The following is a 26,336-nucleotide window of genomic DNA, read 5'->3' as shown; positions in this document are numbered from 1 at the left end:
TTGGCATATTCTTGCATTTGCTCGTGCAAAAGTATAACGAAATTCAAGCTGCTCTTAATAGAAATACGCCAAAGGCGAAATTTGCTTTCGCCATTTAAAAGGAATTTCGAACACACATAAAATAGACACAATTTATGTCAATTCTGCTGTGAACTTAATCGCCAAAACAGGTGCCAAGTGGCGTGCATATACTTGATACACCTGGTTTCCTCAATTTGCTGTTGGCGCCGCAAATAATTTTGTCTTCATCCCAAGCTCCTTTCCGTTCACGCCGCATTTCAAAGCACTTTCGTCTTAATATCTTCCACTATATATTGCAATTGCTATATAAGTAAATATGTATGCACATACTATGTAAGTACGTGGGTGTGTAAGCTACATAGTACTTATGGGCTGAAGCGGAGCAGCTGCTGCAGTTTTGTCGCGTATTTCTGTTGAAGTGTTGCATCCCCTTCCTTGCCAAGATTGTATTCTTCCACTTAAAACACTTTCTTTTTCTATTTTACGGTTTTACAACAATTTTCCGCCTCTACTGGTTTCCTGTCGGTATTTTTGTTTCAATGTTTCCCCAAAAACTTTAGCATTCATAGTCCTATGGTTTTATGGAAGTGCATTTAGTCGTTTGAGTGGCTGAATTTGGCACAATCTCTACAAAGTCTGGCAGACATCTTGTGTTGCTTATTTTACTATTTTACTCCTTACAGGTATCTTGCTCGTATTTTTTGTAGATTCAAATGCTTTTCACGGAAGCTTAATAAAAGTGAAACTTCACGGAGGGAGATATGTATGCATGCAGCTGGGGTTTATATTTTTATTAAAGAATGCGGCACAATTAGGGGAGTTATCGCGGAAACATGAAATTTGGTGTGATGGTTCAGAATATGTATATTAAGAAAAAATTCGAAGTTTTGGAAAAATCGATGCAAGGACATGACTACCTCCCATACATCCTTAATTTTAAAAGTTTATTTTAGCTACAATTATAAACAGAATAAACCGAAAATGGGTAATTGTCTGTAAAACTATGTTCTTAAGCTCTGTGGTGAATTTCGTTACGTTTGGTGGAAGGACATGACTAGCTCCCATAATCCTTTTTCTCAAAAAATAGATTTTAGCTAGATTTGTGATCAGAATTTGCTAAACACTAATAACAAATTTTCAACTCTTGGCAAATTTTGTTTCGTTTGGACTACCGCCCCTACAAATTTTCGACTTTATAATTTAATATTTTCTTTAAAAAGGGTCATAAATAAAAATTATTCTTAATTTGTTCAATAAGTAAGATTTCAAATGTAAATTATTATGTTGTCTTTTAAAATGTATATCTAAATTTTTTCAAATTCGTCTTTTTTTTTTTTGGTAGACCTAAGTGATGATAGCTCCGGATCCAACGTTAATAAAAAATTACCCCTTAAATCTCTCGTCATGTTGTCTTGTATGGGAAAATCGAACATTCCTTATATTTTATGACTGGCTTCTATGGCTACTTCGGAAAAACCCAATAAAATAAAATAATAATAAATAAATTAATCCTTAAAACGTTTTCTAATTTCTTATAACCTGTTGACAAGTTTAAGTGTTCCAAAACATCGCACCCAAGTAACTTCTAAAACCTTATGAACAGTACTTGGCATGTAATATAGCCATATTGAATTAAATATGAGTTTCTAGTAATACTTAGCAGCGCTTTAAACATTCTAACATTAAGACTTCTTTCTATCAATATCCGTAATTTCGTCTTTAATTTTTTTTTGGTTTGTTGACATACTAAATTTCCAATTTCCGACAGAAAATTTTAAATTTTGTTCCTACTAGTTGTTAGGTCTCTTAACGAGGTATCTAAATGAAAAATAAAAATTTGCGCACTTTTTATTTATGTATGTTTTTAATTTTGTCAAAGTTTGTAAAAATTAAAGGTTTCCGCAAAAAAAACTGTTATTACTTCCAATTTTTTTTGTATATAAAACCTAGGTTCTTTTTTTATAGTATTAAAAAATTAATACCTTAATTTTTTTCAACTTTCGCAACACCATAAACTTAGTCTTTGCAACTTTTTCTGAAACTTAAGAAATATGGCTTAAAAAATTTAAAAAAAAATGCATATAATTTTTAAAATTAGGGCAGAAAATCTAAACTTCTTCGCAAATTATATTTCATTTCATTTCATTTATTAAAATTAGACTCTTTTAAAATTTTCTTTTATTACGAAATAAGTTTAAATAAGCTCATAATATAGTGTTTAAGATTAAAAAAATTAATTTAAAAAACCACTTATCTACGAGTAGGAAAGTGCACTTTTTAATATGCATGAGAAAAAGCTCAAAAATAACCTACCAAAGGTCAAAGAAGCCGTATAACCGTGCTCATTCAACATTTAATGCGAAGTTTATATTTAAAACCACTTCGCATCAAGTACGCTTACGATGAAATATTTTCTCATGTATACACACAACAGCGAAAAGCCTAAACTAATTATAAGCCGCAAAAAAACGTGAAAGCGTAGCAATGGCAAATGACTGCAGTCGTTGCGAGTCTTTCATTAAGTTCAAGTACGAGTATTACGGCTACAAATTTTTGCGCAGTTTAAAAGATTTCGCTAAAAAATGTGAAGTGCATTTTTGTTTCATTACGAAACATGCAAACTTTAACTATTAAATTAAATAACTTTGCGTAGTCTGTAGAGTCATTATCCTTGTTCCCTTAAGTTGTGCGGCAGTGTTGGCATTGCAGCACGAGCACATTGCGTGACAATAAAGAGCAGAAAGTGTGCAAAAAAAAATAAAAAATTAGGAGACAGTATATAAAGTCACGCATAAGAAAACATGCAAGTAATTTTATGACTACAAGTGCATAGCCGGTAGGAAAAAGTTAAATACGTAAAGTTATCTGAATAGAAGTTAGTGATAAAACATATTTCTTAAAACTTTTTAATAAAGTTAGGGGTATTTTTATTATTAAAATACACTGGACAATTTTGCCCACAAATAGGCATAAGCATTAGGGTGGCTCATAACAATATCAACATGTAAATCTTTTATGGGGCACTCCCTTTAATTTTTTCTACATACAAAATAAAGACATCCACGAAAATTCTAAAATTTAAAGCAAAATTTTAAGGGGTGGAAAAGTGTAAATTTTTCTGATTGCAAAAATTCGATATTAGATTTTGAAATTTGTTTTTAGAAACTCATAAACTCGCTGAGGTGAGGTTTGTCGAATTGCTGCGTTAAGAAAAAAAAATTCAAACCCTAGTACCTAGCTCTAATTTTTAACCGACTTCAAAAACAGGAGGAGACTATTTTTTGTAATTTTGAAATTTCGCGAATGTCTTTAGTTTGCCGCATGATATTGATACTTTAAGCACCACCCTGTTGTTGGCAATGTAAAATATTCATTCGAAAACTTGAAATTTCCTGTTGAGTCCTTTGTGTATAAAAATCTGAACTTGCTAAGAACTCTGTGTTTAATGGGTATGTGTAAGTAAGTGGAATAGTAAAACTCGGTGTAGTTATTTATAATAAATTCTCCTCTTTATAATTTCAGTGTGGGCATTATGTCAAACACACCCTGTAGGAAATCTTTCTGAATACTAGCGCTTAGTAGTAAGGAGAGGATGGTTTTGGCTCTATATCAAACTTTTTCGATAATGTACTTAGTAAGACTTGATGATATAATTTAATAGTAGTAGTAATTCGCTAAAGCGGTTACCGAGATAAGCTTATGTAGTCATAAGTGGGTGGTGCCACGCAGGGTGGTAGCGAGTAAATATGCCTAACTTCCAGTCACAGCTCATCCACATGTGCTTGTCTACTTTTGGTAACCAGATCGCATTCTTGAAGAATGTGTTGTTGGCTCTTTTGCGCTAATTTTCACTATGTTCATGTGGACTCGTGGCCTGCAATGAGTTGTCCCCTTGCCTGTGGGAGAGTAACTAGCTGCCTAGAGCTCTTGAGTAGTTTTAGCTTCATTATAAAATGTTTAGTCTATTATAGCTACGCTGACCATAAATATGGATTCAAAATGAAGGACAATTTTTCAAAAATATGCCTACATATATTTATTTATATTAAAAATATCAAAAGAGTATTTATGATTCTAAATTCTTAACACGTTTTAAACTTTATAATAGCTTACACGAAAAGTGAAAATCTTTAAAAGATTATTTTATAGGCAAATTTTGAGTCGTTCAAAACGAAAACAATACCCTTCTTTTTTTGTTTTTTTTTGGTACTTTTCGCAGTGATTTGTCAAAAATCGACGTAAACGCCGAGTTACAAAATGCCCTTTACAAAAATATATAATTTGTGCAAATTACGCTCCATAGCATCTACATTTCTAATCCGATTTTCATTATCTTTGGCTCAAAGTTTACTGTAATGATATATCTTCTTTATCGAGTTTTTTAAATAATGAAAAAACATAATCAAATGAAACTGCGTATTTGACTGAAAATCTCACTTTTTTCTCCTGTAGCACTAATAATTTTCATTGAAGTCGCCACAAGTTATATATTTTGGTAAGAGACACATCAATACCCTTCGAGCTGTAAGTCGCTTATGTTAATTTGGAGATTTTTTCATGAGATATTGAAGAAAAGCTACGAAAAGTACCAAAAAAGACTTTTTTTTTTAAATCCATCCATAATTTTAAATAATTTTAAAATAACGAATAAAATGCGGGACAAATCCAGGACACTTGGAAAAAGTCAGTACATTTTCAGGTTTTTCAGGTTTGAAAAACTACGCTGGACCGACCTTTAAAAAACAGTACGGTCCTGCAAAAAACAGAACGGATGGTCACCGTAATTATAGCACAGGTATGTTCCCCAGTGGACTTATCTAAGCAGCCGATCTTCTGCTTCTAACTCTTCCATGATAGTATATGATCCTAGAGCAAGGAAGGGCCGGGTAACTGCTATTTATTTTGCCTATGTACGTATATTCACTGGTTAAAAGAATAATTGATCAGCCATCACGTAGCTTCGTTGATAAGGCTTCAGGCCTGTTTTTATACGATCTGTTTGACAAGGTTTATAGATTCTCAATAGTCTTCCTACTGTCCTCCACTCCATTGACTCTGGAATACGGCGATTTTCATATTCTTTCTTTGAAAAGAGAATTATGACACTTTCTGCCGAATTGACATATAGGCCGATTCCGTATACAAGACCTTCAATTCAATATATCATAACTAAAATGTGTGGGTGCTTTAGCATAAGCATCAGCGTGCTACCTTCAGGCAATAGCCTCACGACTGTATTCTTGTAATTGCAAATAAGGACATCTCGCTTCTTGTTGCAGAAACTTCCTTCATCTTCGAATATAAAATTCCACCACCTGTACGGGCAACGAATAAGTTATATTATATTTAAGGTGAATGTTATTTAAGGCAACTCAGATATCTAAGAACACACCTGGTTTGAGCTCCTTAAAGGTTTACGGCTTTCAGTGATAGTTACATTTGGTGAGAAGACCAGTGTCAATAGATCGGCTTTTCAATAAACAGACTGACAGCTAAATACTTCATTCATATATAAATTTTCTGCTAAATATGCATATCCAATAGGCTTTCTACCACCCTAAGAAGAAAAATAGCTTATCGGTGGAAGTAAGGATCTTTCTTTCCTTGTAATAAATACAACTATCATCAAGCTTCATCCCTTGCGAGTTAAATTCAGTCTTAGATAAGCCTTATTAATGACAAATGGCAACAGACAAATAATGTCAGACGTCGGCTGAAGTGTGGCGGCGAAAATACCGGCCATAAATATGTATGTATGCCATGTATATTTTCTAGATTATAAATATATTAAAATAAAATAAAATAAATAAAAATAAATACTTAGACATTTTTAAGGTTAGAAGGAGCTTATGGCCCAGTGTACCTTTTTAGAATCTATAAATTCCTTAGATACCAGCGGAGTAGACCATATTTTTAAAACTAAAGAGGAAAAATCGACGAAAACCGAACCTCTGAAATATTCTCTAACATCAACTACTAATTTTATCACTTTAAGATAACTTCCTGCTAGGCACTTGCATATAAGTAAGTGTGTACTTTGTGTGTATTTGCATCGGCGCCATGTTTTGACCACAATAATCACATACATATGTACATATGTGGACAAGTATCGCGTGCCGGAAACAACTTTGTCTCCTGTCTAGACAAAGTAATTTCTATAGTGTATATCACATACACATACATAACTACATAAAATAGAGAAATGAGCGTGCAACAATTAATTTCTAAAGACAACAAGTTACAAGGGATTTGCACTTACTTATGTAAATAAGTAGATATATACATACCAAGGATTAATAGTAATTTTACATAAATTAATAAATACATTTACATACAAGAAAATTAGTATCAAATGTTGTTTGCGAAGGGAAAGACAAGCACATATGTATGCATGTTTGTATAACTAACTCCCTTTCAAAATTAATCACTTTAGTTTTCACAAATAAAGTACATTTTTCGATTTCGATTCCAGCACTATTGGACAGGTGAATTGAAATACATATAGGCACATTAGGGTGGTTAAATTTCTACTTGACTATGCACGTATAGCATAGAATGGTTCTCCCACACAAACTGACCGGCCCTAATAGACATATCTGTGCGATTGCCAAACTATCGCATATTTACAAAAACTATTTTTTATCAAAAAATGTGTACGTGAAAATTTGTTTAAGAAAAAAATTTAAATATTTCTTTTCATTGAAAATTTTGATGAGTTTCTGTATGATTTTTTTTTTTTTTTAATTTTTTCCTAGCGAAGTTTTCGAGATATTTGGAAAACAATTAAATCAATTAATTTTGTTTTTGTGCTGTAAATTTTTCGGAAATGTATTAATCAAGCTCAAATTTCAGCGCTAAAAATTAGAAACAAATCAAACACATGAAGTGTGAACCCCATCCGTTTTGGTATGGAACACCCCATATGCTGATCACAGTCAGGTTTTTGTGCCATGAAAAGTGAACAGTCAGCAATCCCACAGGTTGTCTGCAGTTCCATTAGCTCAATGAGGGCAAATACCTCCCCAAGGCTTCTGATGTAGAGGGCGCCATGTGTTACGCAGCTCCACAAAAACCTCTCAATTTTGCTGCTCGAAATATTCACTCAATTTCATGGTTTCAATGGCCGAAGGTGGGAGCGCTATAACTGGCTGCAAAGCTAAGAAACTCCTCGTTTGAACCTTTTATAGTGAAATGGTTAGATGTTACATTAACCAGCAATCCCTAATAATTTGGCGCCCAGAGTGAGTGAATCAAGTTCGTTATGTTTTACAACATTGTTTAATCGATACTTGCATTGTCGAGCTAGTTTGGACGTTGTTAGAGGACCGGCTAATGCCACGTAGTGCGATTGGAATACCGAAACGTAGTCTCCAAGAATGAAGTGAAGATTGTCACCATTTCGTTTGATATGGACTCAAGACCCTGTCCCAGTTTCTGTTTTTTTGAAGACATCGATCTTCTCAAATTCAGGTAACTCAAGATTGTAGAATATTCTCAGAAAAGTTTATGGTGGCGGGGAAGCCTCGACATGCTACCTTTGTTGTTAGACCCCACAGATTTGCCAAATATCTGTTTACACAATCAGTTTTCCATTAAGGCTTTAGACGTATTAAATCTTGAGGCTTCCACGAAAGTTTGTTATCCACAATTACTATCTACTTACCTACTTACTTAATTTTGGAAGAAATATATATATATATAGACCGTCCATCGGAAACGCGAAAACCATATCCACCTACACTGTAGAGACTTGGGCGTAGATATGAGCGTTGTTTTTAAAAATAATATAAAATTGCATACAAGAAGATCAAATAAAATACATATATTTTTTTTAATATAGTTTATGTTTCAAATTGGTAACTTATTTCCTTTATTTTGATGCCACCTCCGCATTTTACACCAGCAAAGATTTCTAGCCATCCGTCCTACCGACATTGTACGTTCAGCTTTTACATTTGATTTTTAATTTCATTTATTATCTTTTGATTTGTTTACAACAAAATTTAATTAAAAATTCATTACACTCAGCTCAACTCAACGAGACCGCAGCATCAACCATCAAACACCAACACTGAAAATTTACTTAGGTAAGTATGAGTAAGTGAACGCTCGAGAGATCTCTACCAAGTGCATACACATACACTCATAAATCCATTTTCTCACATATGTATGTACATGCAAATTTAAGGAGGAGTGAGTACAATCTACTGTTTGCTGCTGTCTACTATAAATATATGCGCATAGATTTTGCTACAAAAGTTGTTTCGCGGATACACCTTCTTTCCCTTCTACTAACCACAACTGCCACCTGACATCAGCTTCCTTAACTCCTTACTACAAATACACCTACTATACTACTCAACCGACACTAGCATAACTCTTCAAAACACCGCCATAACAAGTGCTCGCAAGATAAATGAACTCGAGTAACCAAGCTTGGTGGCAGAGAAGTTTAAGGCGCGCATGCTAGGCATAAAAACATAGTTGTTGCACCTGCAAATGCAACAAATTAAAATCATCCTTTAGGCATAGCAAAAGACAACGCACAACTGTGCAAGTGAAGTAGTAAACGAGGCGAAGCAAAGTAAGCAACTAACGAGCGATTTGATTATGCCAGTACAAGGACCACGCACAACATGCACCCTAAGTACATACATACATACATACATATGGATGAATAGTGAGTAATACCTCGGGGAAAATAGTTAGTGTTTTGCGTGGCGGCGACAACAACAACAACTCAAGCGACTAGGCGACGTCTCACAGTGCTTCCCTTCCATATGAAATGTGGGCAAAAATAGAATTCTGTACGGATTTAAATGAAAATTTGCTTCTTAGCTAAATTCAGAAATGCAATTTGTTTTTGGATAACTTTCATACTTCCATTGTAACTGCAGTTTAAAGTTGAATATTTGGGTTCTTGTGGCATTAACGTAGGTATGTACAGATATCAAATGGCAGGGCTTGGCCTGTAGATGTGCAATAAAGTTTTTTTTTTTTTTTGAAACGGGTTGCCACCTGTTACTAATTTTATTAACAGTATTTAATAAGTTAAATGAACAAGATATTACAATACGGCCATCAATTGAAATGGTTTTGAAAATGAGATTTACTTTTAAACGACACGTAGAAGGGTTGCCATATGTTTAAAAAGTCAAATTCACTTAATAAAGGGAATAAGGTAACTGAAATATGTATATTAATATGTGTATCAAACAAAAGAAAAATTGGGCATATCAAGAAATAAGTGAAAAGTAAAAATATTCTTTAGTTTATTTAAGTGTCCAGTAATTTAAAAGAAATATAATCAAAACAAATCACTGATCGACAATTTATGTATTTGTAATAAAATAATAAATATTATTTTAGTTTAACTAAATTTGACTTTACGTACAGGTGGCCACCTTCTTTGTAGTATTTGTAAGCTAAAACCTTGAAACTTTTTCGCCTGAATATCATGTAGTGATACTTATCTATTTCAATAATCTGATTCCTTTAATTCCAATGGAATTTGATTTTTTAGCAGGTAGCAACCCTCTACATGTAGTTAAAAAATAAACCCTTTTCATACAGATTTCTATTGCTACCCACCTCTTAATATTGCATTTAACTTATTAAAATTTATTTAGTTTCTTAACAGGTGGCAACTCTTAAAAAAAATATATTGTCAAAAGGTTAAGTTCTTTAATGTGACACTTCATTTTTGAAAATTGAACGAATCGTGTAGATCTGATGGCACTGACAAAATATTAAAAAAATGATTTTATGCATTAGCATAAACCGCTTTACTTCAAAAAGTGCAAAAAATGAGCAGGTTTCTATTTCTTCTTTCGAGAGCTAAACACCCGTACTATTTAATAAAATAAATAATAATAATGAGATTAAAAAACATTGTTTTTCTGGAATACCACAGGGGCACCATGTGTTTAACTTTATTCCAAAATTTGTAATCCTATAGCTCTCTACTATCTATATGAAAATAAGAAACGTCAAACCAACATTTTATTTCAAAGAATGTATTTTTGATATTTGTTTCCGCGAAGAGCTTACGCATGGCTATGCTCTTATTAGTAATCTTAGTAGAAAATTTTTCGACTTTAGTGGCTTCCTGGGGGCATATAATTTATTTTATAGGGAAATTTCTATTTAATGCTTTCTAGTGGATACATTACCTTTACAAAAATACCAAACACGTTCACATTGCCGACAACAAATTTTTCGATTTTTGCCCACTTAGGCAGCACTGTGCGTCTGCTTGCTTGTACTGCCCGTTTGATTGAGTTCATATTTTGTGTGTACTAAGTTTTTTTTCCTCCATTTTTCTTTGCATTTTTGCATGTCGCTTTAGGGGAACTTTTACATTTTTACTGAGTTATCTCTGTAGCGCCATCATCTTTCTTCTGCGCTGCTACACTTTTGAGTTGTTCTTGATGCACATATTTATTAACATACATACGTACGTACAACGGCAAAATGACTGCAGACTGCGTTGCGTATACGCCATGGTGCATAGGCACACGATGTAGTATAAAATAGTATTAGTACAGTTGTTGTTGCTGTTGTGCGTGTGCGCATATCTAAATCAAATGTAATTACATCAACTTAAGCCACAAAAATGCATAAACAACTTATCTTTCCACACTACTCTTTTTCTACTGTTTAGGTATGTGCGAATGTGTTTAAAAGTAGTCAACCAATTTCCTATTCCTCATCCATTTTCACTACGCCGCAAAGTTGAAAAGTCAAAGTTATTGCTGCTGGAGTTGTGAAGAGCAGCTGAAGTTGCAAGTGCCAATTAGATATGACTGCATTTTTAAGTAAAAAAGGTGCAACAAGGGAGGAGAATGTGACTAAGCATGAAATTGCACAAGATTATGTGAGGGATAGCTACTGAAGAGTTGTTGAAAAGTAGTCTATTTACAGGCTAAAAGTTTTGTTATTTACTTGTAGTTTTGTTGTAATTTCTTTAACGAATATGCTGGAGAATGTGAGACAGTCTTATGCAAAGCAAAGTGGCACTCAAATCCTCGGTTACTTTAAGAAAATCGATATTTTCACATCACTGGAAATCCATACTGCCACCCTTAGCTAACGCATTTAATGCCAGGTCAGCGAAATATCCAATTGACAGTACATTTTTTTCAAAGGGAGGTCGCTTCTTAGCAGACAATAGCAAAGCTAAGCATGCTGTTCCGTTACTTATGAAAAAGGTTCCCATGTAAATCACTTTCCATTCGATGTTTGCGTAAATTTGTAGATCGCTCCTTTTGTGTGAGAACACGAAAACGTATTGTTGCCGGGGCCGAGGCACGCGATACCGCCTTACTACAAAGCATAGTGATCCACCTGGGTACGCTTGCGTTCAGCTCAGCCTAGCTCGTCGGTTTGTGGTGGGTTTCCGTAGATCATCTGCCGGCTTGTCCGCCCCTCCTGTCCTTTGCTGATTATGGCCTTGGCGGATCAGCCCCTAAATCCGTACGATACGGAGATCATCACACCATCTGTCCGTCCCCACGTCTGTCCGCGTTTCTCTAACCTCACCGATTTCGCAGGATTACTTGAATTGACTGGGTTGGCATGATTCGAGCCTCACTGCGATGCCCTCCAGTCATTCAGCGAATTCATCTGCCAATCTGTCATGTCTGTCCGTCCGTCCATCTACCCGTACATCCATCCGACATGTCCATTATCCTAGGCCTCGCCCACCACGCACACATTATTCTTCTTTAACACTTCATTTTGGCTCTTTATTCCACATACACATAAACCCGCTTCCCAAGGCGCCCCGTGAATCGAGATTACGGTGAAGGTGCTCGCATTTACACCCAATGACGAATTGACATTTATACCTGTAATCCACTTCCCTACATACACTCAACGCTGTGTAGACATTCACCTGCAGATAAAGCAATAGCGTTCTTAAACTTAGAACTTCTAGAAAATCTGAGAGGATTATTCATAATTTCTAACTAAGCTAGTTATATAACTATGGTATCGATCTAGTAATCTTCTCGCAGTGTTGAGTGACTGTTACTTCCAACCTAAGTAACCGACCTAGTGTTGACGTGTCACTCCACGGAATCTGCGAAGCGCGAGTGCGCCTTCCTATCCATAAGGACGGAATTAATAAACTTAGCTGCGTTTATCTCCGCAGCCACCGCAGAGAAAGCTCTGTCAATTACTTGTTAGAATGTAAGGGTGCGGACGCACAGAAAAACCAAATATTTTGGCTCCTGGCTAAGTTGACGTGCTTTCAGAATCATGTACCTGAAAAATCAAAAAGCAAATTGAATATCAAAAAGTGCTTTGCTTTCAGCTAAATAAAACACGCTTCTAAAAAAGCTTGCTGTATGAACCTTTTATTTATGTATGTATGTAGCTACACTAATTTGGTAAGGCTTCGCTCAGCTCGGCCCCTCTTCCTGTATAAACGTGCGCTGAGAGTGTCGAATATTATTTAAAAGAGCATTAAAAATGTATTTCAGAGATTTTTCTATAGCCAGCAGCGAGGCGAGGTTATGTTGAAATAGCTTTGACGTAGCAAATAAGGGCTTCAAGGACCTGAATATATGGAGAACTTTCGTAACAATGCTTGGCTGAAATAGTTCATAAGATAAGAATGATATTTGCAAAGTAGTCGGGAGCTCGTTTAGTTATCGATCGTGCTCTGCAATAACGGCGCAACCCAAGACTTTATATTTTTTAGTAAAGCCAATTAAATTATTATTTTTTTTTCGTAATAATAGTAATAGCAATAATATGTCTTGGAACGTAATTATTCCGGATAATTTGCGCAGTCATTCTGTAGGAAAAATTTCTAAGCTTTCAAGTTATGAATTTTTTCTAAAAATTTAGTAAGGGCTCGACTGAAAAAAGGACGAAATAAGTAAAAGATACTAAGTAGCTAAACGAATATAACTACACTGGTACTACTGAACAACGGAACAACACGAAAAATGTCGTAATTTCAAATAACACTATCGACTGTTTTTGACTTAAGCTAATATTCAGGATAAATGTGAGATATATGTCACTGTTCAGCAGTAAGGCTTGCGTACTTCGGCTTTGTGACAAATGGCAAAACTGCGCCCCTGCTCGATTGGTAACAACTAAGCATAAGTCGATTTGCCACAAAAAAAATTGTAATCCGCTATATAACTCAAAAAAGATGAAATTGTGAATTGTGCCGTTATTGAAGAGGACCATTGATATATTTAGAAACTTTCTTAATTTGGTAGGTAGTTTTTTTAAACCATTCGGGAGCTTTCATGTTTTGTGCGGGGTTTGTCGTGATTCTTAAGTTTTAAAGGTCTGGATCGAGTAAATTTCTCGAATTTAAACCACTAGCTGTAAAAAAACCAAAAACACAGATTTATTTAATATTATGCCCTAATACTGTAGGGAGTATAATAATACCTCCTTATATAGAAGTAAAATGAACACGCGAACTGAACAAAGATTATTCTGATTCTTTGACTGCAAATCGGCAGGGGTTGCCGTGGTCCTAATTGCATAAAATTTGGCTTGGATGGCTTTTAAAATTATACCAATGAAATGAGGGGCTATGCGCTAGAAAAAAACCACTATGGTTTTTGGGACAGTATAATGTACATACATATATGAAACTGGTAATGTTGGTTTTAATTATCGCTTTAATAAACTGAAAAATTGATAAGTCCATTTTTTCCAAATTTTACAGGGGCGGAAAGAAACTTCTTTTATCTATTTTCTTCAAACATTTTGCAAAACCTTGAATATAACATTCAGCGTGTTTAAAGCAAAGCAAAACTCCATACCAATCAGAAAGAGTCGATATTGATTAAACGATTTCGTATTATTTTGACCTTATCGGATTACTGTGCCTCTTTTGGACTTAGCGAATTTGCATTCATTGAATTTTCTTCACATATAAAAATATTACTTTTCACAAAAAATGTATTTATCATCTTTTACTCGCTATATCAGTGTAAATAGATATTTCACTTAAAAATCATTTTTTGTTTTACGTAAGATAATCCTATATCTTAAGCAATTACACAGTATCCATATTGAAGACACATAAAAAGTGCATATCATTTACATTATACGCTCAAATTCAGCCATTACGATTAAAATTACTTAAGAAAGAAAATGGCGGCAATTAAAGTGAGGAAGTACTTTAATCTCTCAACCGAGCGGTTAATGACGGCAAATGATGTGTTAATGACAGACGGAAACCATGCAGAGTAAGAAAATCGAGGACGTCGGCACCTCAACTCGACACAGCGACACACCGACACACCCAGCTGCATATAAATAAAATGATGATAGATGAGAACCCAAAGGAAACGCATACGCAAAAGGAAATGAACGAGTTGTTAAAAAAAGGAGATGAAGTTAAGAAAATGACATTACCGAGGAGAAGGTAGAAAGAAGCATGAGAAATCTATGCATTTATTCCGACATGAGCTATGCCAACGTAAAGCACGCGCGTAGTAGAAATGTCCTTTGGCGCATACCACCACAGTACATAGCATACAACTGTCACAAATGGAGGCCACCACAAATGCAGCTCATCAGCGGCGAAAAGGAAAATGCACAGCAGACTATCGCGGAGCAGAGCAGGGCAGGGCAGGGCAGGGCAGGGCAGGGCAGAACACCGTACAGGAAGTGGAATGGCGACAAATGCCGGCATAGCAGGATGTACTTCTTTAATGCAAGTGTGAAAGTGCATGAAGCACCTACACCCATATACTCGAATGATATTTGAGTGCATACATACATACATATATGTAAGGGGATTTGTGTGCAACATCCAAACACATGCCGCCACAGCGCAAAGATGCAAAGACAGGAGAACAGCAATGTAATGCGACAGCTTTATGAATTTAACAACAACGAGTTGACTTTGTCGCTTCCGAGCCGGTTGTTGTTGTTGTTGTTGTTGCTGCTGTCGCTTGCCTTGGCTTGACTTGCTCACTAGCTGACTGGATGGCGTTAAGTTGTGGCCATGAGCAAGCGGCGGCAGCAGTGCCAACTGCCTCATTTGGCACAAATGCAAACGGCATGCCGGTAGATAAAGTCGCAGGATACAAGTGTTTATGCCGATGCCAGCATAAATAAGTAAATATGTAAATACAAGGACATTTACAAAAAAACATATACACATTAGGGTGGAGCGAAAAAAATGTTGCGATTTCTAAACTCGAATAGTAGGTACGGAAAACCCTTAAAGTTTTAAATTATCTGTCGTATTATGGTAACTTTATACGTGTACCTTTTTTAAGATTTTCTGGAAATATTCTGAGTTAATGCATCGCTGATTTTTTTTAATTTTTTTTGTGCACGGAGCTTACTAAAGAGCCTTTTGAAAAAAGTATGCATAAAAATCCCATAATTTGTGAGGTTTTTCGAAGCTGCAAGGCTCTTGAGGCGACCGTAAATGTTTTTTTTTGTTTTTGTTTCACCCTAATACACAATACTTGTAGGTTTACGCACAAGTATGAAAGTCGTCTACTCATATGCTATGCCAAAGTTCCGACGCATGCAATAAGCATGAAATTCCTACTTAAGGCTTAAATGAGACAGCTCGGCAGATGATCCTGCATCCTTTGCATAAACAGCAAAAGGAATGAGTTTTATATGTATGTAAGTGTTTTCTGTGCATTTATTTTTTACTTTTTTCCTTTTGACTGCTTTGGTAACAGGGAAACCGCATGCAATTAAACTGATGGCAGATTTGCTGTATTCAGCTGTGTTTTTTAGTCACAAATATTCATGCAAATAAACATACATATGCACGTATGAGAATGTGAAGATTATTGAAGTTTTTACAAAAGCAAGACCAAGAACAAAAAACACGCTGAGTGCTTGTAAAACACACAAATGCAAAACAATTTCTGCTTGCAGCTGGGAAAAGAGTTAGTGCAAAAAAAATATCAAAATAAATATGTTTGTATGTATGTAGCTAAGGCAGTAAAGGCAGAGCAGCCTCTGGCTATGTGAGTTATTTGCAGCAATGCAATTTGTGCAACAAAGAAAAAATTCTAGCACAAAAAAGAAGATACAAAATGGGGTAGCAGGCGAAATTACATTTATTTGCAAGTTAACAGGCGGCAGCAGTTGATTTGTTTGTTTTGTTGTCATTTTTGTTTTTGTTTTTTTTTGTTTTGCTTTGTTAAGTTTCACTGTAAGCTGCGTTACCATGGCTATGCTGCTACTGCTGTGGTGCAAAGAAAAGTTCTAAATTCTACCTCAAATTGGTGCTAATGCCGGTGCATGTCGAGCCAAATGCTGCAAAGTGACACATAAATACATATGCATTTATATGTGTATGTATGTGCGTTGAGGTTGGGTGTGACAGTGGCAGGATTAGTGTAGGGATCATAGCATATATTTTAGATAATTTACATATATTGAAATTCTTGTGGATTAAATAATTTTGATTGCTTAAGAGCGCATTAGGGCAGAATGTTTTTGAAAAGACAGGAGCTTCATAAATATTTGCCCGATGCGCACAGGAATTTAAAAATTCTCATTGATTATCACACATTTGTATTTCCCCACATTGTACTTATGTAGAAATTTTTGTATAAACTACAACATTGCTTTATGCTACAACAATAAATCCGCCCTAAGTCTGAACGCGTACCAAATAGTTAAGAACATGTAATTTGCTTTTTAATCCCACTAATTGAAAAAAGACGCTATACAAATTTTTATACCTGGTGTTTCCAACTTCGCTGGTAAGTATGCTAATGGTCAAAAATAGATGTCTTTGGATTTTTAAACCAAAGCGAGGCACAGGCTGCTCATTCTCGCGTTCATCATACGCCCCGTATACTAGTGTTAGCCCAGCGGTTTAAATTCTTCCACTAAAATTAAGGCGGGTTGAGGTGAGCTGAGTTGAGTTAAGGCAATATGAGAGGATTTTAAAAATCTAAAAATTACTTTGTAACAGACTCTTCTATTGCCTAATTGGTCTAAGGTCTATTGGTCCTATTCATAAAAAATTAAATAGATTTACGAAAGTGACATTTTCATACAAATTTTCGGATGTATGAAAAATTAAGCTCTTCTTAATTTTTTGTTTTTGAATTTCGGCGTATATGTAGAAACCAAAATTTCGTAATAACTTTTGAAATTCTAACCCTTTCTTTTACGTTGCCACTGCCTGACAGTATCCTGGCGTAAAAATTGGAATTTTTCCTGAGTTTGTGTGCGGTATAACAAAATCTGTTTGTATGCGAGCTCAGCTGCATGTTTGATAGCTTTGACGTCAATCAACGGCAACAACTGCACTGACGAATCATGCAAATACATACCAGTTTACCGACGGAGTAAGACTCCTTTCAAGAAAATTTATAGAACGCATGTTTGACATTGCACTGCTTTTTCTAACATATACATACGTATGTATGTACATTTATATGTATGTGGGAATGGACGTATGCGTTTGTTATATAGTTGTACGCATGTATTGGCATGCATGTCTGACGTTCACTTCCCTACATATCCTGTATGCATACATACCTACATATGCTCATATATGAATTTATACATAATTTCATTTGCATGATGTGTGTGTGTAACTAAGTGGATTTTATTATCTAAATTATTCTATTGTTTGTTAGTTATAATGGCATTTCCTTTCCTTTACTCTGAACCTTTAAAAAAATGTGGTTCGCGGTTCGGTGATTCTGACTGGAAGGGGTGTCATCACGACGCGTATTGTTGACTTCTGCAAAGGAAATAAGTCATAATTACATTAAAAAAAAATGCGTTCATTTCACAATTCTTGCCTGAGTCGTTTCAAATTTGTTTAATGAATAAAAACTTGATATTTAAACAGAGAAATGGAGATAAATTCGTACATACAGTTGTGCATGCTTGACTAATTAGGTTTTGGCTACTTTTCTTTCGTTTATTTAATGTTTGTTATTCTTTTATAAAAGTATGCTAGACAAAATAAGAAGTTTGAAATTTCGATTTAGATTTCTTCTGAGAGCTACTCGGGGTTAGTTAAGAAGTATGAGCCAATAATTTGCATCAAATCGCATGTCTTAGCCTTCTGTCAGCGCCTTCTGAGCTGACATGAGTCACGTCTGTCCAAGAGTTAATCACAAGGGGATCAGACTTGTCCTCAGTTACTAACTAGCGGGTGATAACATTTCCAGGGTACATTGCATTTGGAAATCGTCAGTCATGTAGCTACCAAAGCTGCTGTAGCCCCAAATGGATCTAAGTAGATAATAAGAAAGTAGGTCAGACATAAACGGACCAGTTGTGAGTGTATCCCAATTGCGTTTAGCGCGCTAACAGCCGCTTGACAATCAGAGTAACTCAAACTGATACCACACTCTTCAAGAGAACAATCCCACTGCTTCTTATACGACAGCTAATTCAGCCTGACAATCACTGCAGCAGTCCAGAAGTCGTAACTTAGAGTTGATGGAGAGCTTACATCAGAAGACCTGTGTAAGGAAGTTCACTGCCCGCTTTTTCCAGTCATCCCACTTCACTTAATCATATCTTGACGGAATGAGTGTAGACAAGAATCTACTAGCTACTATTTCGGAGACGCAGTAATCTGTGTAGTCAGGAATGCTATCGAAACCCTGTAGAGCTTCGCAATGTCCAGCCTCCGTGCTTATTAAGCCGCCGGTTCCTGGTTGCAATGTTGACATGTGCTATGCTCAATATGGCGCAAAGCATCAGCGTAGTAGTAGCTCTTAGTGGCCTCTAGTGAATTCCACCGGGGAAGGATTACGTAAGCATAATAATCTTAGCTTAACTAGGGTTTCGTAGAGCCAATGAAATAATTTGGCAAATATACCCAATGACTTATCCATAGCTCCCCTGTCTCACGCTTTCCTAAAAGTTTGGCTTTGACGATAGCTTCCGGTCCAGCATCAGTTCTATGTAAGTACTTGACCCTGTCAAAGCGCTGCAGGCGAAAAACTCGCCTCATTAATTAGTAAATCCATTGGAATATGAATCAGTATAAAGATCAGTAGCTATGATTATCGATGCTAGTACCACTCTATGTTGTTATTATTTCTTTTTCTTTGTTTTATATGAACAATTAATGCTTTGAGGTGTTCGAAAAAAAAAACTCATATTATCAGATTATTATAATGGGAATATAAATATGAAATGAAAAATCTATCAACACACTCTTATCAAATAGAGATGGTTGATCAATAGAAAGTAATTAATTAGTATTTTGCACTGTAATAGCTTGTTTTGTAATTGCTTCAATGATATTTTCACTGCTATCTGCAGCTTACATCTATAACTTTGGACAAGACACTTTTTGGACAAGACACTTTTTGAATTTTATTTAACGAAAAAATATGCTTGATTTTAGAAATATGAAAGTCATGATAAATATATGTAGTTAAAAAGGCACATCCTTCTTGCAACCGCAATTGCCCTAAAATCTGATTAAATCATGAAGAAAATGAATACTACACGTACCTACATAATTGCATACATATGTATGCTTTTTGCACTTTTACATAAATTCGGAAGGTAGCTTTTAATTAGAAATCGTATATGCATTTTTACAATATATTTAGTTCATCAGAATATAATTAAGATATATATGTAACTAACCTTGGCTTTTATACTGGAAGTGGTTACATGTAATTTATTGTGTTGCTGTGATGCAAATTTCAACATTTTGTGGCATATCTGGAAAAAGAAAAACAAAACAATTTTTAATTATAAATTAGCTTTGGGTTGGTTAGCTGCTTAACAAAATCTGCAAGTTATTTTCCATTTTGATTAGAAAGCAGTTTTAGCTCTTACGTTCTAATTTCTGTATACAACTTGTAATGTACTCGGTTGTGTATAAAAGCTAAAACAGACGGCAGCGTTAATACCCCAATAATACATTAGCTGTAATATTACTGCTACAAATAAAATGACTTCAGTAAGCCTGACGTTTGAAACACGTGTATTCCAAATGCTGTAGCTTATTTACCGACAGTTATATCTTAAAAAATAATGATTATTTTACGATTTTTATTTTTACGCTCAAAGATAGTAAGAAAATAATTAATATTATTTTTTTCCCTTAAGAATAATTATTATTCCTATTCGGAGGTAGCGGACTAAGTCTCAAAGTTTTCCTGCCAAATTTTCAGCTAATTGTGTCTGTACGATCGTTTGAGTGGAAAAATATAACTCAATAATAACTATTATTATTAAGCGAAAAAAAAAGGAACAGTCCAGCGCCTTCGTCTTGGTCTGCAGGCTGTATCGGAGATACACCCGCTAAATTTAAACGTAGAATACGTGGTATGGTTAAGAGCATATCCAAGTCAAAAACGAAAGCACAAACTAAGAAAAAAATATCGATAACAAAAGCGATAATAAAATCGATAACAAAATCGATAAAAATATCGATAACAAAATCGTTAACTAAATCGATTACAAAATCGATAAAAAATCGATTACAAAATCTATCGAAAAATCGATTACAAAATCGATAACAAAATCGATTCCAAAGTCAATAACAAAATTGATAACAAAATCTATCAAAAAATCCATTACAAAATCGGTAATAAATTCGATAAAAAAATCGATAAAACTATCGATAACAAAAGCGATGGCAATATCGATAGCAAAATCGGTAAAAAAACCGATAAAAATACCGACAACAAAAGCGATAACAATATCTATAGAAAAATCGATAAAAATATTGATGACAAAAGCGACAAAAATATCGATAACAAAAGCGATAACAATATCGATAGCAAAATTGTTAAAACAATCAAGAAAAATATCGATAACAAAACCGATAAATAATCAATAATAAAATCAATAACAGAATCGATTACAAAATCGATAACAAAATCGATAAAAATATCGATCATTATATCGATAAGTTCCGAAAATATCGATAGCAAAATCAATAACAACATCGATACAAATTTCGATAACAAAATCGGTGAAAATATCGGTAACAAAACCGATAAAAATATCGATGGCAAAATCGATTAAAATATCGGCAACAAAATCTATAAAAATATCGATAACAAAATCGATAGCAAAATCGATAACAAAATCGATAAAAATATCGATAACAAAACCAAACAGATCCACATTAACTGAAACTTTCATATGTACGTATATATGCATTTACATATGTACATACGCTGCGATCAAAAGCCGCATTACATACGCATACATACTTTTTGTCTCCTTCCCACACTTCCAACATATGCACGTGTTTGCAAAATGATGACGAGGTGATTTTGTATGGAAAATCATTTATGCCCATATATTTGAATAAAATAAACATATATAGAAGATATCAACCAATACTTCCCATATACCAAACGAAAGGAAAACTCTTGAATTTTTGATTAAAGAAAACAAAAACAAAATCATTCGAGCGGTTTTCGAGCATTTTGGTAATGAAAAAAATTTGCAAATTTTTTCAACAATTTTTTGCCTTAAAATGCTCAATATTTGTTAAATTTATATAAAATTTGTACCCGATAATATTTCTACTGCTCCAAAGAACCTATATCCCGAAAATGAAAGTTATATATGCCAACAATAAGTTGCTAGAGCACTTTAAAGGCTCAAAATTGACCCCAAAATAAGGCAATGTTTACCGTTGTTTTTACGACAGAAACCGAATTGGTTATTTACAAAAATGAATCTGTCGACAGGTTTGGAATTTTATCTTTGAAACGCCACACTTTTCTTTGAAATCGCTTTATTAGTTCTCGTGCAATAAGCGTTTTTGTGAAGCTCTAAAAATTACAACTACAACATTTGAACATAGCCCCCATACCTTAAGGTAAGACGTATTCTACGTCAAAATCATATAATAATAATTAAATGCAGATTTAAATTAATTAACTAATTATTAAAAATTAGCAATCGAGAAGCAGGTTAACCATCAGCTGATATTATATTTCTTATGACCAGTATATTCTGTGAGTTGATATTCAATAGTCGGTAAAAGTGGTGTGCCTGGGCCACACTACTTCGATTAATTTTAAGTTAATTTCATACTGCAGAAATTTGAATAAAATACTCTTAAGATTCGTCTTCGTCATCGTACGTAATAATAATGGCAGTGATTATGGTAATGGCAGTAGTAATGATAATGGTAATTGAAAAGGTATTAGTAATGGTACTGGTAATGGTGTTAGTAATGGTGATGGTAATGGTAATGATAATGGTAGATAAAGAAGTAGTAATTATAATTGTAATGGCAATAGTCTCGGTCATCATATTCATATTCGTACTCGACTTCATCTTCGGCTCCGCATTCGTCATCGGCGTCTTCGTGTTCATCCTTGTCTTTCTCGTATTCATCTTCGTATTCGTCTTCAAATTTGTTTAGACGAAAAAATAAAAATTTCCATGAAAAAATCAAAATGAACTATGCACGTTTGGCAAGTTGAATCATGACAATTTTGAGAAACAATTTTTCTATTTTGTGTAGCACAAATAAAAGTCAAGTAACAAAAAAAACCCGTTCCCAGGCAATGAACCATACATAAAAAAAAATCGAAGTCATCTCATAAAAAATAAGAAAATTGGTTGGCATCTCTGCAACAGCTCTGAAAGCATTTCTTTTGCTAATTTAAAAAGTTCTTTCTCCTAAAAACTTAAACTTTGCTATTACAATTTGTCATTGATGTCGACGATTTACAGCAGAACACGACAAAGTTAATCCAAAGCTTATAAGTAAATAAAATTTACACAGGAAGTCAGAGCAATAAAATTAGTAAGGAAATTAAAAATTTAGGATTAAGTATGTATGTACCTATGTATGCACAAGTTCAGAAGAAAATGTAGATAATTTACGCAAACGAAGACAAATGACTTATGGAAATTGCTTTTATTTTAATTGCAGCGGATAAAGAAAGACAAGGAGGGAAGGCGAATAAAAGTATGCGTGCATAAATATGTATGTATGTATGTGTGTATGTAAATTAGTCAGCAACAATTTGGTGGGAGGGTTTTCGTCTTTTGAAAACACTTTTCTATTGAGGTATGTATGTATGTATTTCTATACATATGTATGTGTGAATATATAAAATGAGTAATGAAAATAAAGGCTGACATTTGGGAGTATGCTAAATGCCCAAAGGAATGAGTGAGCTGCTTTTAAACTTTTGCGATTGATACATACGCACTCTGAAATTACTTACGTATGTGACTTTGTAGATAAGCTTGCTTGTATGTACATATGTTTGTACTAAATATTTGCTTGTTTGTATGAATAGAGGCAAATGACATGTATGTATGTATGTGCGTACGTTTGTGGAATTTGACATTGCTGCTTAAACTTGCGTTTAAATGACACGCAAATTGTCAATATTGTTTGTTATGCAAATTCGAACATATTTACCACTCTTCAGGCATTGTTGGAAAAGTGTGGAAATTTAATTTTATATCGAAACTTTTGACAGCGCAGCATACAATTGGGCAACGAGCTTTCCTACAACGGTTGCCATTTTGTTCGAAATGTAACATTTTTGGCAAACTTTTCCTAATTTGGTACAGTCCTATATAGCTTTCAGATCTGGTATATTTTTGGATTCTAGTAAACGAAAAATTACATACCTACATTATATGTATGTCTATTTAAAGATCAAGCCTATATAGTCCACAGCCGTTCAACGGTCTGTCAAAAGGATACACAGCAGGGCTCCTAGGGGGGAAAGGCAATCTAATGCTGGATTTCCACTAGGCATTAAATGACAAAAATAACAAATGACAAAGTTGGGCATCAAAAAATGATCGTGTCATTACATTAAAAAAAGCTAATTAAGTTCATTTCCACATGGATTTTTTTTAAATGGCATACATTTTTTGGCATTTCAAAGCCTATTGAAAATTCGGCATAAGAAATTTCTAATACCCTATAGAGTAGTCTCGGAAAGAGAATTTCCGAGCTACCTCGCAGGACTTTAGGTTCTGTGGCTGGAACAAAATTTGCGATTGCGCATGTATCAAGGTCAAAGACTTCTACTGGTCAGCGTCTCCGACCAGAATCTGGACAATAGATCTTAATAGGCCACTTTTTTCCGAAAAAAAAACTATTTGGTAGTCATTATAGAGAATTTAACTTAATAAAGGATTTTTCCAGCACTAAAAGATATGTAGTTGAGAAAAACCTCGATAAACGGGTTTTAACTACATATACATACACAACTCTAACGTGTATTTGGAAAATATTTGAATAACTAGCAAACACCCGGCGTGCTTCGCTCCACCTTCAAAGTATTTTTGTGTTTTTTCTTCCTCTCACTACATCAAAAACTCTTAATTAATATTGTTTTGAAAGTATATACAAAGAAGGCAGATTTTTTGGTTCGATTTTGAAAACAAATTTAATTTCAGCTTTTTATGGAAGATAGATTTACGGCCTTTGAATATTTTTTGCGCATTAACACACCTTTGAAGAAAGTGAGCGTTCTATAGACTCGAGTTATAAGAATATGTTGCCAATTCCTTCTTCACTAAAATTGTTTGATGTTTGGCTTTTGGATAGGTGGCAAGCTTTCACAAGTATTACCTAGCAAAGCTTTCTCAAACACTTTTCATTTGGTATAATTCTTGGAATAGTTCATTAATTTCAATATTTTTAATTTAATTAAATTTTTAATTTACCTAAATTTTTTCTATAGGTGGCAACCCGTCTCAAAAATATTTGCGACAATAGCCTTTCTTAAACCCCTTTAGTTTGACACCCATATTGTGATATTAAATTTATCTCATCAATTTAATTGAATACATTTTTTTAAACAAGTGGCAACCCTTCTCAAAAATATTTTCGGCTATAAGATTTCTTAAACCATTTTAGTTTGATACGCATATTGTAAACTTATTTATGTTGTCAATTTAATTAGATAAAATTTTTCAAACAATTGGCAGCCCTACCCAAAAAATATTGTTTGGTTCTGAGCCCTCTTAAACCTTTTTTTACACCCATATTGAAATATTTACATAATTTTGTCAATTGAATTACATAATATTTTTAAACAATTGGTAACCCTCTTCAAAAATATTTTCAGATGAAAGTCTTCTTAAACCTTTTTAGTTTGATACCCATTAATTTAACTATATTTTTCAAACGGGTGACAACACAAGTGAGAGATATTCTCGGTTGTAAGCCTTCTAAAACTCTTTTGACACCCGTATTGCAATACTTACTTTATCTTCTTTTTTACTTATACTGGAATTTTTAAACTGGTGATACTATCTAATTTTTTTTTCTAACCCTTTGGGTATTAAGCGACAAAATCAAGAATTTATGTAAATATAATGTCTTATATCTTCTAATTAATAGGTCCACTATTGCATTAAAATGTTCTAACCTGCAATCTTTTAAAATTTAATTTAGATCGACTGAGTAGTTTTTATAAATATATATATATGTATATATAGATCAAAGGTTAAAACATATTTTGGTAAATTTTTTTTACATTTTGGTAAAGAAAAAAATAATAATAAATGGCAACCGTGTTTCGTACATGTATGTTTGAAACATAAAGAAGCCCATGCATTTGCCTAAAAATATTGCGTTTGCTGATTATCATGAATTCTTGAAAGCATTGAATTCTTGCAATTCGGCATAGAATTTTTGTTGTCTCATAACTTTCAATAGCGCATTTGACATTTAAAATATGACTGTCGGGCACTTAACTTATTCAATGTGACAGAGCCAGTCGTGTGTGAATGCATGCATTCAAAAATACTTTTAAAAAAGTGAATTTTTTGAGCACTTAAGTATAAAAGTTAACAACGAAGTAATTTTTCATTTCCCATACAAAATCCACCATGTACACTTATGTATGTATGTACGAGTATGTTGTATAATAAATACCTGTTTTTTTCTAATCACGCTAAAATTTTTCGCACCGCTTGCCACCTCTCCCGGCGCTCTAGCTTGGCGGAGGCATTCAATTCGAAAAGACAATAGACACAATCAATCAAAGTGGCTGTGGCTTTTGTTTGTGGGGGTTGTAAATTGACAATCTATTGCTGTTGCTGAAATTTGCAACCCTCACGTGCCGGTGCAAATCGCGCAACCAGCGCATCCGCCTAACTCCCCAGAGATGCCGCATGTCCGTATTTGTAAAGGCACAGCGGGCGCGCCCTGATCGGCTGCATTTTACGAGTAAATGAAAGCAAATAATGCGATGTGCAATGAGCGCTTTGTTCACTTGATTTCGTACAGTGCCTTATTTGTAGTTTAAGTGAAATCCTGTTTTTCATGTAATTTTTTCTATACATACATAAATATCTACGTATGTAGATACATTTTCTTGTATTTTAGCAAAGCGCTTAATTTTAAT

At 34.3% G+C, this 26,336-nt stretch overlaps 1 protein-coding gene across 3 annotated transcripts in view; it reads right to left on the bottom strand.

The window, feature by feature from the left end:
• The window catches only part of stan (Protocadherin-like wing polarity protein stan), a 133,506-nt gene that overhangs the window by 44,969 nt on the left and 62,201 nt on the right, over positions 1 to 26,336 (bottom strand). For all 3 annotated transcript variants that reach the window (XR_001846784.1, XR_001846785.1, XM_017609867.1), the window contains exon 4: positions 19,618 to 19,695. The gene's annotated coding sequence lies outside the window, so the exon portion shown is untranslated. The remainder of the gene's footprint in view (positions 1 to 19,617; positions 19,696 to 26,336) is intronic.

The sequence above is a fragment of the Rhagoletis zephyria genome, unplaced genomic scaffold (genome assembly GCF_001687245.7).
Source record: "Rhagoletis zephyria isolate East Lansing unplaced genomic scaffold, Rhagoletis_zephyria_1.1 Rzeph_scaffold_00261, whole genome shotgun sequence".
Taxonomy (NCBI): domain Eukaryota; kingdom Metazoa; phylum Arthropoda; class Insecta; order Diptera; family Tephritidae; genus Rhagoletis; species Rhagoletis zephyria.
Note: the sequence above shows the minus strand (reverse complement) of the source record. Positions and strands in the feature narration are given on the sequence as shown.